Source organism: Vulpes vulpes, chromosome 6 (assembly GCF_048418805.1).
Source record: "Vulpes vulpes isolate BD-2025 chromosome 6, VulVul3, whole genome shotgun sequence".
Taxonomy (NCBI): Eukaryota; Metazoa; Chordata; class Mammalia; order Carnivora; family Canidae; genus Vulpes; species Vulpes vulpes.
Window position 1 is genome coordinate 59,179,669 of NC_132785.1, and position 14,400 is coordinate 59,194,068.

General features: G+C 49.7%; 1 long non-coding RNA gene across 1 annotated transcript in view; it reads left to right on the top strand.

Moving 5' to 3' along the window:
- Positions 1 to 2,146: 2,146 nt before the first annotated feature.
- LOC112927459 (uncharacterized) overlaps positions 2,147 to 14,400 on the top strand; it is a 587,636-nt gene continuing 575,382 nt past the window's right edge. The window contains exons 1-2 of the long non-coding RNA XR_012002062.1: positions 2,147 to 2,436; positions 3,546 to 3,775. This is a non-coding gene — a long non-coding RNA (uncharacterized lncRNA). The remainder of the gene's footprint in view (positions 2,437 to 3,545; positions 3,776 to 14,400) is intronic.

The following is a 14,400-nucleotide window of genomic DNA, read 5'->3' on the forward strand; positions in this document are numbered from 1 at the left end:
AGTCTTTTTTAGGGTCCTGTTACCACATTTTCAACCTCTTTTTTGGTGGGGTTTTGCTGGTTGAAGTGGCCCCACGCACAGTGTCGCAGTGCTGGCTGATGTTTCCAAGCATGAGGCAGTGATGGGCCTCGCAGAGAAAACATGTGTGTCAGAAGAGCCTTGCTCAGGCCTGAGTTGCATGCTGTTGGCCACGGGTTCCATGTTAATGAAGGGACAATATACATTAAAGTGTCTTTAAACAGAAAACACATGTAACACAAAGGATGATTAGTTTGATCCATCTCAATATGGATTGATCGGTTGATGAAAATATCATCACCAGAGGCTTGCAGGGACCTGTATTTCCTCGGGAGCACAGGCTCGTGTTCTCGGTGAAATGGAAAACATGACTACCATAGAGATCTGAAGGATCTTCAGATGCAGACTGGTCTGTTTTTATTAACTGAACTGGCTGTTTCCAGGATGTCATCTTATTGTCACCAGCCCAATGCTGAAGCTTCAATATAAGCATGTGAGTGCTTGCGGGAAGTTGGGTTCTTTGCACATTAGCTGTGACATTGTCAACAGACATGGTGGCTGCTCTGGAGCGGTGGGGGGGGGGGGGATGTCATTGAAAATGTTGTATCACAACTGGACATTGTCCTGTGTCCCAGAGCACAGTGGAGCTCCGGTCGCCTGACTGCCAGGGAAGGAAACTCTAGCATCTGACATTTGTATTTGACAGCCTTTAAAAAATGTAACGGCCAACCAGGGTAGTTTTACCTTTCTTTGGTTTGTTTGTTTTTAAGTATAAATGCTGCTTTCCTAATAAAACACTGAAGATGACACATTCCTTGCTTACCAGTGCCAGCTGTACTGTTTGGGTGAGCCAGCAGAGGAACTGCCCCACGGGCTGCCAGATTTTTAAGGGCATCCTTTCCATCTTGGCTAGTCCCGTGCTGCCCCAGGTGCCAGCGTGAACATGCCATTGGCTGGGGCACCTGCAACGCCAAGTTACTACACCATAGATTCTATTTTCATAATATCAAGTGCAGGTTTCTTTGGCAACCCTGCTAGCTTAACCATTATTGGTCAAATTTTAATGAAAAGAGAAGTGCCATGCATGTGGAGAATGCCATTTTAGCAGCGGTTCCCTGTATCATTTAAACATTTGCCCCAAAACTGTTTTTGTGAGCCACTGAGTCCTTGCAAACTTCTTCCTTGGGGAATGAAAACAAACCAGCCAACAGACACACACCCTCAGGGCAGCCCCAGGACAGCCGGTCTGGGTGCAGGGCGACTGGGTCCAGCATCTGGGACACGGGGCCATTGTTTGCAGCCGTAGGTTTTCCCACTTTAAATGGAAGGATGTTCTGGCGTGAGGGAGGCTGCTCCTCCACGGAGCCCAGGTCAAGCCTGGCCCTGCATGACAGCGGTGACTCAAGCCGATCACGGACAGCCAGCGGCCCTCCGACGTTGCCGTGACAGGCGTTCGTTCCTCATGAACTTTGTCCCTGGGTGTGTGTTTTTGGAGCGTGCCGGGGTGACATTCAGCCTCTACATTCATTTTTATGATAATTCCGAGTAAATTGTGGTGCAATAAACTCTTCAAGCCTGTCTTTCTCGTGAAAGCCGTGAATCAATCAGCTGTGGGCTTTTTTGGGGTCTTTCAATGTATGGTGATCATTTAGATTTGACGTGCATTGTGAGACCTTAGCTGGCGTCCTCTCTCCGGTCTGTCATTAATTCCAGCCTTTGCTATTCTGAAGTGCTGTGAAGGATGGCGGAGAAATCATTGCCCTCTTCTGCTCTGTTATTGCACAAAATAGCAGCGCAATAATTTTTTGTCAATGTTTTACTCTAAAAGCTTTCTACGTCAGTTTTGAAAAGGAAGCAATAAAGCCCATTCAATGGTATGAATAAAAATCCTTTGAGGGTTAGGGCAGAGCTTCTTTTCTTCAGCTGGTAATCAAATTGGAGCTAAAATGAAATTGAGTTTTCTTATGAAAATAGCCTTTGTTGCTGGGAAGGCTGGTAATTCATAAACAATAACCTGCTCTTTTGTGTGGATAATAATATATTCATGCTCTTTCAATAGGGTAAAAGCCAGACCTAGTGCATTATGGTACAGTAAAAATAGCTCCAAGGGGCTGGCTGGAATGATCTTGAAGAAGGAACGTGGCGTTCGGCGACTTTGGCTTTCAGCATCCCTCTGAAATGGGACTTTGCCTGATTTGTGCTCTGGTGTTCGTTGTTGATTTGTTGCTGCCACACAATGTTTGGTTAATTGTGATGGTCTCAAGCTGTGCTCATCACTGCCAGGGCTGCGGCGGCTGCCGGGGACCCAGCCGGCTGCCACAGGACGTTTGTAATTCACAGGCAGAGCTTGTCGGCGCCCACGAGGACCGGAGCGTCCCAGAGCCCTGGACCGACCGGCAGCTGCGCGGGGCACGCGAGGTAGGAGGAGGGGGTGTCCTTGGTCGATGGCGAGAGGTGAAAGGGGACGGCTGAGGGCACAACCTGCTGTGCTTTCTCTGCAAAGCGGCGTTGAGGGGGGTGCAGGAGGAGAGTGTCTGGGTGCCTGAACTGCAGTGACTTCCAAGCGGATCCCAGATGGAGCCCCCGGGCAGCTCAGCCCTCGCACTGGTGTGTGTGCGGCCCCTGGGACCGTCGTCTAGGACCTGGTGGCGCCTGGGTGCAGGGCACTGCATGACCCACAGGCAGAGTGGCTGTTTCTTCTGGTGAGATGTGCGTGTGCTGAACTTCACTTGGAAGCTCCCGGTGTGGGAGTAACAGGCCGTGGGTATCAGGTAGGGCTGGAATCGTCACCTACGCTTGTAGCACTGACTCTTGCTACTTGGGCAACTGTGACTTTTGTTCTCTCCCTCAAGTTGGTAAAAAGTTATGTTTTGGTGATTGCGACAATGTGTGCCAACCCCACCTTTATGTTGGATCCTGAAAACAGCCCTAGCGTTCCCGGATTCAGATCTAGGGGCCAGGGCCAATGAGAGAAAGGTCATTTTCTGCTACATTTAACACAGAGCTGTGAGAATAATGAAGCATTAGCACATCTAGTTTACTGAGCTTGCAAACACAGAAGAAGGATCTTTCTGATAGAATGCTCTAGCTGTTTGTTTGGGGCTTGTTTCTGGTGGTTGCCTAAGTTCATTTTCTTGGCTCTATCATTCCATGGACAAGGAAAGGAAGGAAGGAAGGAAGGAAGGAAGGAAGGAAGGAAGGAAGGAAAGAAAGAAAGAAAGAAAGAAAGAAAGAAAGAAAGAAAGAAAGAAAGAAAGAAAGAAAAGGAAAGGAAAGAGAGAGAGGTGGGGTGGAAAAAGGAAAAACTGTTTGCCTGCTGAGAAATACATAGGATGGCGTGGGCCGTGTTAGCACTGGTCAAAATAATGTCCTTTTTGCTGGATTTTGGTTGTTGGGTAGACTCGGTTCTTTTATATTCACTGGTAATTTCACTCAGGTACCTTTTTTGTGAAGGTCCCATGGAATCATGTTTTTTGTTTTTGTTTTTGTTTTTGTTTTTTGTTTTTTTTCCCTGGCTTACGCTAAAGGCTTTGCAAAGCCCATCCTTGGTTCAGAACGGAAGAATGGAGAGGTGGAGATGAAGACCACGGTGTGCAATTTTAAAGTACTCAACTTTGACAGTTTCAGAGACGCCAAGGCAGTGACCGGTTCGCCCACCCACGGACAGGAGCAGAAAGCAGATAGTGAGGGAGCAGCAGGAGTGTTTATCTGCACCCAGATAGGCAGGGACATGCTCTGGGCCAACGCTGGCAAACAGGTATTTTTGTGTCGTTTTGCTATCTTAACAATGAAATTGCGCGCCTAACAAAAGAACTTTTAAGGCACAGTGGAAGCTGACAGTTTTGGTAATATATGTCATTATCCAATTAGTTTACACAAGTGTATGTTTTTATGCTTTACTTAACACACCTCTGTGTGTTTTCAACTCCAACAAATATCCCTTGCACTGAAGTCTTTCACAACTAGGATTCTAATTGTATATATTTTACTCTGCTGCAGTTAGTTTGTGCTTTACAATATCATGAACACCTTAAATTCTGATTTTAAAATCCATTTCACGTTCATTTTAGGGAGAAAAGAACCAGGATTCATTGGCTTTCATTATATACTTTGTCAGGAAAAGCCCTGACAAGCTCCCTCATACTTTCTCCCACTGACAGAGCTGCCTCATGTGGTGGCTTTATTTTCATGCTCAGGTTGAACTGGATGTGACAGAAAAGATTGCTAATTGTCAGAGAGTCAGCTTTCTGCTTCACATAAAGGAAATGGTAAAGAAAAGTTCTGGAGTGTTTTCACTGTGGAAGAAATGGTACAGAAATAGGCTTTATTCATAGTGCCAACCACCACCAGGTATCATAGCACACTTCTGACCAGAAAATCATAATGTTCTTTAACTATTTGGTGGTCTTGATGAAAAGTTCTTCTTTTAATAATTCCTATTTTAACATGCAGGTGGCTTTGCCTCCTCCTGCCTGAGATGCATCTGGCCACTGGGTGGAGGAATAAAAGGTTCTGTTGGGGTGTGCGTGCCAGGCAATTCCAGGAGGACAAGCCCGGTGGGGGCAGGAGCTTGGGAGGGAGAAAGTGGGGGCTTGGGACTCTGGTCTTGTGCCTAATTTTCCTCTCCAGTTATTTAAGAAAGATAAAAGGAAGTTGTACTTACTGTCCTCTTCTTTGGATGGCCTGAGGGCCTTTTCTCTGCCCGGGACTCAGAGCAGTGGAGGATGTCATCACTTATGGGGTCACCACTGGTCACATGTGGCCCTCTGCCCCCACTCAGGGCACAGGCATTAGGATGCTCAAGCAGCCTGCAGGCTGGACCCCAAGAATGGGTGCTGCATGGAGGGCAAGTCTTCCACCGCAGAGATGGTCTATGGAGCATCCTGCAGGGGAGAGAAGAATGCAGGGGCACCCTCCCCTCTCCACTCACCCCTCACCCGCTGGGCACTCCACCCCCTGGTGTCCTCTCCACGCAGTGCCATGATGTGCAGCCTCTGTTGGAAGAGGAGCTGCTCTTTTCTTGCTGAAGATAGGTTGGGGGGACGGGTGGGCAAGTGTGGACATGAGGGGCCCCTGGCCTTGGGCGCCGGTGGGGCAGATGCACAGACTAGCCAGGGCCTGGGAAGCAGGTGAGGGGTGATCTGGGCAAACTGCTCCTCCAGAGCCTCCCTCTGTGAGTCATGGCCAGGGCTAGTCTTGTGGGTCTGCTCTGGCTGGCGAGGGTGGAGGCTGGGTCCCGTGGAGGCAGGGCGGCCGTTGCCTATGAGCATGATAAGTGCAGCGTGGCACGTGCAGCGTGATAAGTGCAGCGCCTATGAGCATGACAGGTGCAGCGTGGAGGCAGGGTGGCCAGAGCCCCAGGGGCATGAGGGCTGGCAGCTCCAGGTGGAGGGGACACTGACTGGCTCCAAGTCCTCCAGCGGTTTGTTTACCTGTGTGATGGACTGTCAGGTGGAGGAGGAGGAGGGTAAAAATCCGCAGAAGAAAACACTGACATGTTCCGTCGAGGCTCCCGTGGTCTTTCTCAGACTGCCCAGCAAAGGACAGGGATTTACCCCACGGTGAAGACAAATGCAGTCGAAGGCTCTTCCTTATTGCATCTCACGGGACCTCTATCCTCCCATCAACGTCATTTAAACCTTTGAATCCCGATTGTCCAGTGATTTGTGGCTACCTTGGCCTGACCAGGTTTTCTACAAGACAGGGAAGTATATTAAATATGCAACAGGAATGTTTGATTGCATTTTTTTTTTTTTTTTACTTTTCAGGGAATCAGAATGTAGATTAGAACTGCAGACTTTTTGATCATTAGAGAAGAGTTAGATATAAAAATTGGGTACAAAATAGGTAGTTTTAAATACTAACAGCCAACGTCAACAATATCAGAGGACGTTAAGCAGATAATTATCTGTCAGAAATTGCATCTCGGCACTTCTGGGTTTGTTTCTGTTTTAACCTGCACTACTTGGCCGTCTCTGAAACTTTGGGGTCAGGTCCAGTGCTTTTCTACTGCTGCATGCAAATCACACTTCCAGGGTACAAGCTCCAGTTAAGCCTGCCATGACTTTGACGACTTCCTGTGGCCCAGAGCTAATGTACAGAGGGTAGCTTCTTGCACGCTGCCAGCACATGAGATTCAAGAGCCTCACTTTATGTTGTATTTCATGCGTGGCACACGTTGCACAAACCCAATGGCTGAATCTTTCTTCCAAGCATTTCTGAAAAACTGTAAGTTCCTGAAACACAAACCTAAAAATGCCATTATGCATGTACCTCAGTTTTACTGGTGCGTTAGTGGGCATCACTGTTGCCATCTATCAGATATCTGGGAAGTTTTATCTTAAAAATGAAGAAAAAAAACTATCATTTTTTGGAAGGTATTGGTTACACTCTCAAAATATGATTTCTTTCTTTTTGAAAAGTTAAAATGATGTTTCAGGATATAAATTCCTGGCCCCTGGGAGAAAGGATTTAGTAGCAGGATTTTTATCATTCTAGAAATAGTGTATATTTCTGACACAGAGAATATTTATTTCCTATATCATGGTTTTGAAAATCCTTTAGAATTTTGTGTGCTTATTTCTGGAGACAAAGGTTGGAATTATTACTAGAGTTAATTTTCATTCCTTTCTCAGCATTGGTTGATACTGCAGGCACCTTTAATTTTGAAGAAAGTGTATAATGAAGGTGCAATTTATAACATGGGTCCTCATCCAGTTGGTTTTACTTAAATAATTGTAGTTGAGTCCTTCTAGAAAACAATTTTGCTATTATCCCTAGATTTGAAGCAAAGATTTGAGAACATACATTTAAAGGAAAAATAATGAGCTAAGGAAATCCTAAGAGCCCACAAAGACAGCACTGAAGCAAAAAGACACAAAAAAACAGGCAGTATGTGGTGTTTTACAGCAGGATGATCTCTTCGCCCTGGGTCACTGCAAATCTTTAAAAATGGTTTATTACCTTTGCATATAAATGTCTGAATTTTTCTTCTTTTGGATTTTTTGATTACCTGAAACCACCCATTTTTTTCCTACTCCTGACACTAGCTACTTCTCTTGGGCTTGAGTCCTTCTGCTGAAAATAAAGGCGTTATTTGTGCTGGTTCCTGGGGCCTGTTTAAATTCTGACATTCTCATTTTTGAGGAACACACTCCCAACACACAAACAGCCAAGCTTTGAAGCATGCAGGGTTGAATTCTCACCCCCCACCCCGTATCTGTGGGCCCCAGCAAGGGGACAAACAGGGGCCCATGCCTTATCTCGATGTGTCAGTCACAACCGAAGCCAAGAATGCAGGTCTACCTCCTCCCTTGACTCAGGTGCCTTCATGGTAGCCAAAGGCCTGAATGCAGAATTCCACCTTCTGGGACTGGGCACAGCAGCCTGGTGGGTCCATCAGAGCCAAGTCAGCCACCCCTCTTTCTGCCCCACGAACCTCAGCCATGTCTGCACCCATGGGCGGCTGCCTCTGAATCCCTCTCTGGGGAGATGAGTTTGAGAAATGGTCCAGGCAAGCCTAGGAAGGGGGCTCGTGTCCATGTGTGCAGGGCAGGGGTTCAGAGTTCCTGGCACCCCTAGTGTGGCATGGTGTTGCAATTTGAGTGAGTGTGTCCCCTTGCTTGCTGTCCAGTGGGACAGGGTGTGATGGGGGCAGTGTGAGAACCGCCCTGTGTCCCCGGTCTACAGACACGGTACTCAGGGGTCTCTGGTTGTACAATTTTGCAGAAAATGGGTTGGATCATAGAACCCATGGGCAGCATCTCTCCTGGGCAACGAGGTCTTAATATTATGGTGTCTTTACTGAACTCTTGGCAAGGAGTGGTCTCGCTAAAGGCTATTTGTCTTTAAATAGGTGTTAGTTTCATTTAGCAGTAATTGGACTCTGTCCAACCTGAAGTAGGTGCTGGAATCTGAGCATTAACACCTGCCCCCGGGGAGCCACATCCCTTCAGCCAGCAGCAGGAGTAGCGGGCAGGGCACCGTGGAGCCCAGCCGCCCAGGTCTCTCCTGGCTCTACCGCCTTCGCCTCTGGGTTGGCTTTACACATTCGTGCAGTCGGGAGGATGGCAAGACCTAACTCACGGGACTGGGCTGAGGCTGAAATGAGCCAGTACATGTGAAGTACTTGGAATCACAGCATGATAAGGTCTCAGTAAATGCTGGCTATTGTGAGCATTGTATTTCATCGATTGTAGCATGAACTTTTTTTTACATTTTAATACCTCTGAAATTGGGATATCCCCACTGTAATCACTTAGATTTGGTGAAACTGGTAATCAATCCGATGGACTCTCCAACAATGAACGACTTCCTTAATCTGAAAATGCGTTGTGTTTCTGGGAAGGGAAGAGTGTCAGACTTGGTTATTATCGAAAGTCTGTCTTCTGGAATCCATTCCCCTGAAATGCTCAGGCCAAGAGGAACTATGGAGTGAAGGCTGAGATTTGCGATGGTTACTCTTGAATGTCGGGATGTGGAACAGACAGCAACTTGAGGCAATAAAGCCACACAATCATCACTGGAACATTTCATATTCAAAGAGACACAAATTGCTCTATTTTGAAAGGAACAAATCATGTTGTCTTACACCCTAGACACTAGCAGACTTTACAAAGGAAGACAATTGACTTGAAATCTTCGACCCTTCGCTCAGAAGGAGATCGGCCCTATTGTGACCTGGCCCCGAAGCATCTGTCCCACTGGTTTGGTGAGAGGCCTTGTGTCCTAACTCATTCCCAGGCACCCCATGGCCTGGGCCACACCTCCAGGGCAGCCTGACATGCACTCCTCCCCTTGTCTTAGGGCTCTCCGGGGTCCCCAACTTACTTCCCAAGAGCTGACCCCATCAAAGCAATGCTCCCAGGGCCTGCACGCTTCCTCTGTATGACAGGAAATGACCCATTCACATATTACGCAGCCAGTCGGCTTCCTGCTCCTCCTGCTCTGGGACCCTCCAGAAACCTGTTTCCTTCCCATCAGAGAGCCAGGTTCTGTGCTGACAAGGCTCCAAAACCTGGTTCCTGCAGAAAATGACAAATGGGTGCTCTGTGACCAGGACCCGAGAAAAGGGGATGACACCACCCTGCTGCTACTAGGGGACACTCTATGTGGCCAGGTTGCTGGCTGGGCTGCGGGCTGCTCCTCACTGGGGCGGGGAAGTCCATGTGCCAGGTGGAGGTGAGGCACGCAAGCCTCTCGGCGGTTAGGATGATTGCCTGGAGGGCCTGGGAAGGCTGCCTACAACCCCGCCACTCCCCTGCATGTGGGGGGTCCTCCAGGTGGGCTCTCCTGTTCATGGTTACCTTCTTCCAGGCCACTTAGCGGGGAAAGAGACCCTCGGAGGGGCACTGACATCGATGCTGGTGCAGAGGAAGCAGTGATCCCAGTGGGGAGGAGGAGGCCGTCTGCACAGCTGCCCTGTAGCAGCTCAGGTCCTGCTGTTCTCACGCGCTGGGTACACGTAGGTGACAGGGGCCCAGTAGAAGACACGGCACATTCCAGAGTTAGGTGAGATGTTTCAGGGAAAGACTTCTCCGGACAGAGGTGGGTGGTGCCCGGGCGCCTGAGGAGTGATGGGGAAGCCTCGGGACCGGTGGCACCAAGGACCCTCTGCCCCCAGGCCTGCGGGCCATGGGGTGGACGGAGCAGCTGAGGAGCACCTGAAGTGGTGCTCTGAGGTGAATGCACGTAGCCACTGCTAAAGCCATAGCCTGGCTTAATAAAGAAGGAGTCAGACTGTTCACTTTTCTGGAATATTCTAGTTTTCTGCGGCTGTTTCTCACGGGCAAGAATCCATAGAAATGAGAGAACCAGCGGTGGAGTGTGTGGACAGTGGCTTCCCCTGGCCCAGACAGAGGGGAGAGGCCTGGGACGCAGATGGAGGCGGGCTGAGGAGACCCAACGTGGGGGTCACTACAAACAACCCCTCAAAACAGTTCCCAAAAGATGAAGTAAAGTGAATTCAAATAGAGTAGATTTAGGGCTTAATAGACTGTGTTTGATGGGAGCTGAGCAAGCAAAGAAAGGCCCAGGCCCTTGTTCTCTCTCCACAACTCGGGGTGCTCTGGGGGATGTGGGGGGATGAATGGAGGGTGGGGCTGGGGAGGTTCTGAGACCCCCCCCAACATGGCGATTCTATCCAAGATCAAATACAGACAGGTGTCAGACAGGTGTCAGACAGGTGTCAGACAGGTGTCAGACAGGTGTCTTCTGGAGCTAATGGCGTTCTGAAAGTTCCCGTCGGATCTTCTCAAATACATAATTATCTCTAAGGCAAGGGTATTTGTTCAAATAGGATCACCAATGTGACAACAAGAAAACAATGTGAGTCGGAACCCAAGTGAACAAAGTGAAATCAATAGTTTGTCCGTTTTACGTCAGCTACTACCTTACAGTTTCTATATGCTTTGAAATTGCCATTAAAACTTTTTGTCACTCATATAAAATCCACTTGGTAATCATTACATTTCAAAAGTTCCTTATAAAAATAAACCCATTAGAGTTAAAAATACTAGAAAAATGGAAATCACTCAAAGGCAACTGTTTTTTTTTTCATATTATAGTTAATTTTATTTATAGTCATTTGAATCGAAATTTTTTTGCTTTTTTAAAAAGTGCTTTTTAAGAAATTTTCAGTTGAAGGTTGGTAACTTAACTCTAGTTTCAGGTGCACAGCACAGTGATCTGATAGTCCCACACACGATGACGTAGTCACAAGTGAGGTCCGCACCTGTGCCCGGTCCCCGCGGTACATGACTATGTGGCCTCCCCCTCCCCTGCACAGGATGTGGCTGTGAAACAGAAGCCAGGCGGCATGTTGTCTTGAGCAAGGGCAGGTGAGGGCGTTATTGTCAGTTAAGGTGACAGCTTGGCACACCTGTGTTGGCGATGCCCACCAGGGTCCAGGTGCTGACAGAAGCCCCATGCCCCTTGCTGTGGGCCCAGGACTCTGAGGCCTCACCCAGGTTGGCGTCCACACCAGCAAACAGGCAGCAGTTGCTGATGGGGTGTCAGCAGTCCACCTTCTCCAGAGGAGCCGGGCTACCAGGGAGTGTACCTGTAGGAAGAGATCTATTGAAAGGGGCGGGATCCTGTGGTTATGGAGGCTGAGGAGGAGGTGAGAGGAGGTGGAGGGGTCCTGGGAGTCCATGGCAGGAGCCCCAGCAGAGCTGGCAGGTGGGCACCCAAGGTGAGCTGGGTCTGCTGTTCCTGTTGGAAGGTGGGAAGTGACCAGCCTCCCAGCTCAGCAGTCAGGCAAGGATGGCTTCCCTCTTTCCCAGTTTTCAACTGACCACAGCAGGCCCACCCATCCTGGGGAGGGGGAGCTCCTTCACTCAGCCCCCCAGTTCCCATGGTAAGCTTGTCCATAGACACACACCTGGGTGCCTGTGGCCGGGCCATCACAGGAACACACATGAAGCATGGGTGCACACTGGCCTCTTGATGAGCCCTCATGAGCTGAGGATCTCGGGCACAGCCTGTGTCCCCAGGGAAGGTCCAGGGTCCGGGTACTGCTGTAAAACACAGCCACCATGAATGATGAGAGTCCACTCTGTCCACAGCTCCTGACCTGTGCTCAACGCTTTATACTCCACTGGTTTTCTGACCACATAGAAATACACTGGTGTATAGAGTCTGATTAAATTCTGATGGAAGACAAGCTGGGAGAGCAAGCAGGAGGAGGAGGACAGTCAGACCAACTGTTATTCTGCTTCTGTGTCTTCTTATTTTGGCACTTAGCCCTGTCCCTCCAGCTGGGCACCACATCACACGGGGTTTTGTGTCCTTTACGGGTCTATAACAGTGTTCTCCAGGGGAGCTTTCTCGTGCGCACTGACCATTGTCCAGTGCTGGTTGTTAAGCACCTAAAATGTGGCCAGTGTGAGCAGGAAACTGAATTTTTAATTTTGATTAAATCAAGTTTATGTTGCCACCTGTGGCTGGTGGCTTCCACATTCGACAGGTCTGGTCTTGGCAGGTGTTCTGTGATGAGGTGTGATGTGGATCCCAGTCCCTCATCCCAAACCTTGCAAGATGGTGTGAGCTGCACGAGGGCTGGGGTATGAGCTGGGAGCACGCTGGAGCTGGGGGTGCTTGTCACCGATGCGGGAGGGAGGCGGAACATGCCCCTTTGTCCCCCAACCCTCCCCACACCCGGCAACCCCCTCCTGCAGCTCCCAAGGAAGCTCAGGCATCTGAGTGCTGGCAGATGGGCATCTGCTTCTGGGCCTCTCTTGAGTCCTGCAGCATGGGATCCATGTCCTCTGCCCACAGGTACCTTGCTCTCTATAGGAGCATTGGAAAAAGAGCTTTTTCCCCCAAATAAAACCTCTGATATTAAGATTTCAGATTTTTGAGCAAGGGAGGTAGGGACTTGGTCAGAGGTGGGCATGGCAGGGTAGATGGCCTTCTGTTGGCCATGGGGCATGTTACCTGCTTAGCTCTAGAAACTAGCGATGTGGCCACAGTCAGTGAGGAGTGGACCGATGTGTGGACAGTCTTGCCCAGTTTATAAAAGAAGACAGCTGACATTTAATGAGCATTTAATGGGCACCTGGCATTTTGCCAAATGCTGTTTCCTTCAATCCACACAAAAAACCGGGGAAGAAGGTGCCATTCTCACCCTGGGTTGTGGATGAGGGGATGGTGGTCCAGGGATGTCCTGGACTCGCCTGCAGTCCCACAGTCAGAAAGTGCTGGAATCCGTGTGACACAGGGTCCCACAGGGTCTCTTGATTGGAGTGAGTGTGGTGTGCTCCAGCCAGCGGTTCCCCTCTGGACTCTAAAGTCTTCTTTTCCTAAAACCTATATCCCCCCACCCTCATAGGAAGGAGACGTTTGGAAAAAAAAAAAAAGTTTTTCCAACCTCAGACTTTGTCTTCTGTTACCTAACAAGCTGAAGAAAGTGTACGTGAGCAGCTGTGCGACACATAACCTGTGGGTACCAGGAGTGGGGCCCAAATAACCCGTCCAAGGACGTCTGAGTGTTGGAGAGCAAAGCTGCTGAGGACAGAGAGCGCCGTAGGACAGCCCTCAGTTCTGTGGGGACAGTGATGCTTGGAAGCTTCCAGCCTGGGCCCCCTGACCCCGGCCTTTAGCTCCCACCCGGGGCTTACACGGATTTCCACGCGCCACTGCTCCTGCCGCGAGTCCCTGACCGTGAATACAGGGACTTTCTCAGCCTGCTTGGTGCCTCTGGGGTACCCGTAGCAGAAAGAGGCAGAATTTGCCTGCCTGCGGGGAATGGGGGCCTGGCAGTGTGTTCACCAGTAGTAGCAAGATTTCTCTTCTCATTCGTTGCCAGTGGAATAACAGGGCAGGTAATGAATGGTGTCACATCGTTATGGGAGGTTAAAGAGGAAATCAGTGCTATGCTGAGAACCCGCCCTCCCCAAGTGTCCACTCCACCTGCTTTCAAGCCACCAGGTACTCATGGCGAACGTGGCCTCACTGCCGAAGCGGGGTTCCTCGGCGCCCCCTTCTGCCGCCTATGGCTGCAGGTGCCCTGTCAGGAAGGCAGCCGCGGGGACGTGTGACTCTTTGCACACAAGTGCTTATGTCTTGCGAGTGCCCTTCTAACATGCTGTGCTGGGGTGGTGATGGAGGTGTGGAGAGCTGGGGTCTCCTGGGAGGACCCCAGGAATTACAGAATGGTCTGCTTCTGCAAGGCATCCACCCGAGGACATGTGAGTCAGAGGCACCGTTGACAGGTCTGCCCCTGCTGGTTCTGTTCAAGCCAGAGCCAGGAGAACCTCAGAGGGAGGACCTGGAAACCGTACTGTGTTCAGACCCTATGGCCGGCCTGAGTCCGCTGGGTCAGCAGAGTCCTGCTCTGTGTCTGTGTCCTTCTAATGAACCAAACCTCTGCTTAGTTGTGCGGACTTTCCCATAGAGAGAGGAAGTCCTTGTTCTTATCCTGGGCACACAGCTGGCACCTTATGTGGTGGGCTGTTGTTCCAGATTTTTAACAGCCAGTAGGGCCTGGGCCCCCACTGACCGGAGAGGATGGCGACAACGAACCCTCGTACTGTAGTCTCATGTCAAGGAGCGTGGCGAGCCTTGCAGCCAGAACTCCGAATCGAGTGGAGAGTGCTAGAAGGCCTTTGTCTTTGCTTGGCGTCCATGGCAGCCTGTGTACTGTTATCATTCTGATTTTCTGGATACGGTAGTTCAGTGTTTTTCATTTGAAGGTTAATGACCCTCTGCAGAAACAGGGAGGCACACGCCCAGGTGCTTACAGGTGGAGGGGTTCTTAGACTCGCTGGGGTTTGTATGCATCACAGAGCCTTTACGTGCCAGTGCTGGGTGTGCAGAAGCAAACCTGGGATCCCTGTTAGTGAAGTCACATAGCTTTCAGCTCTCCCCATTGTAAGAACTGCA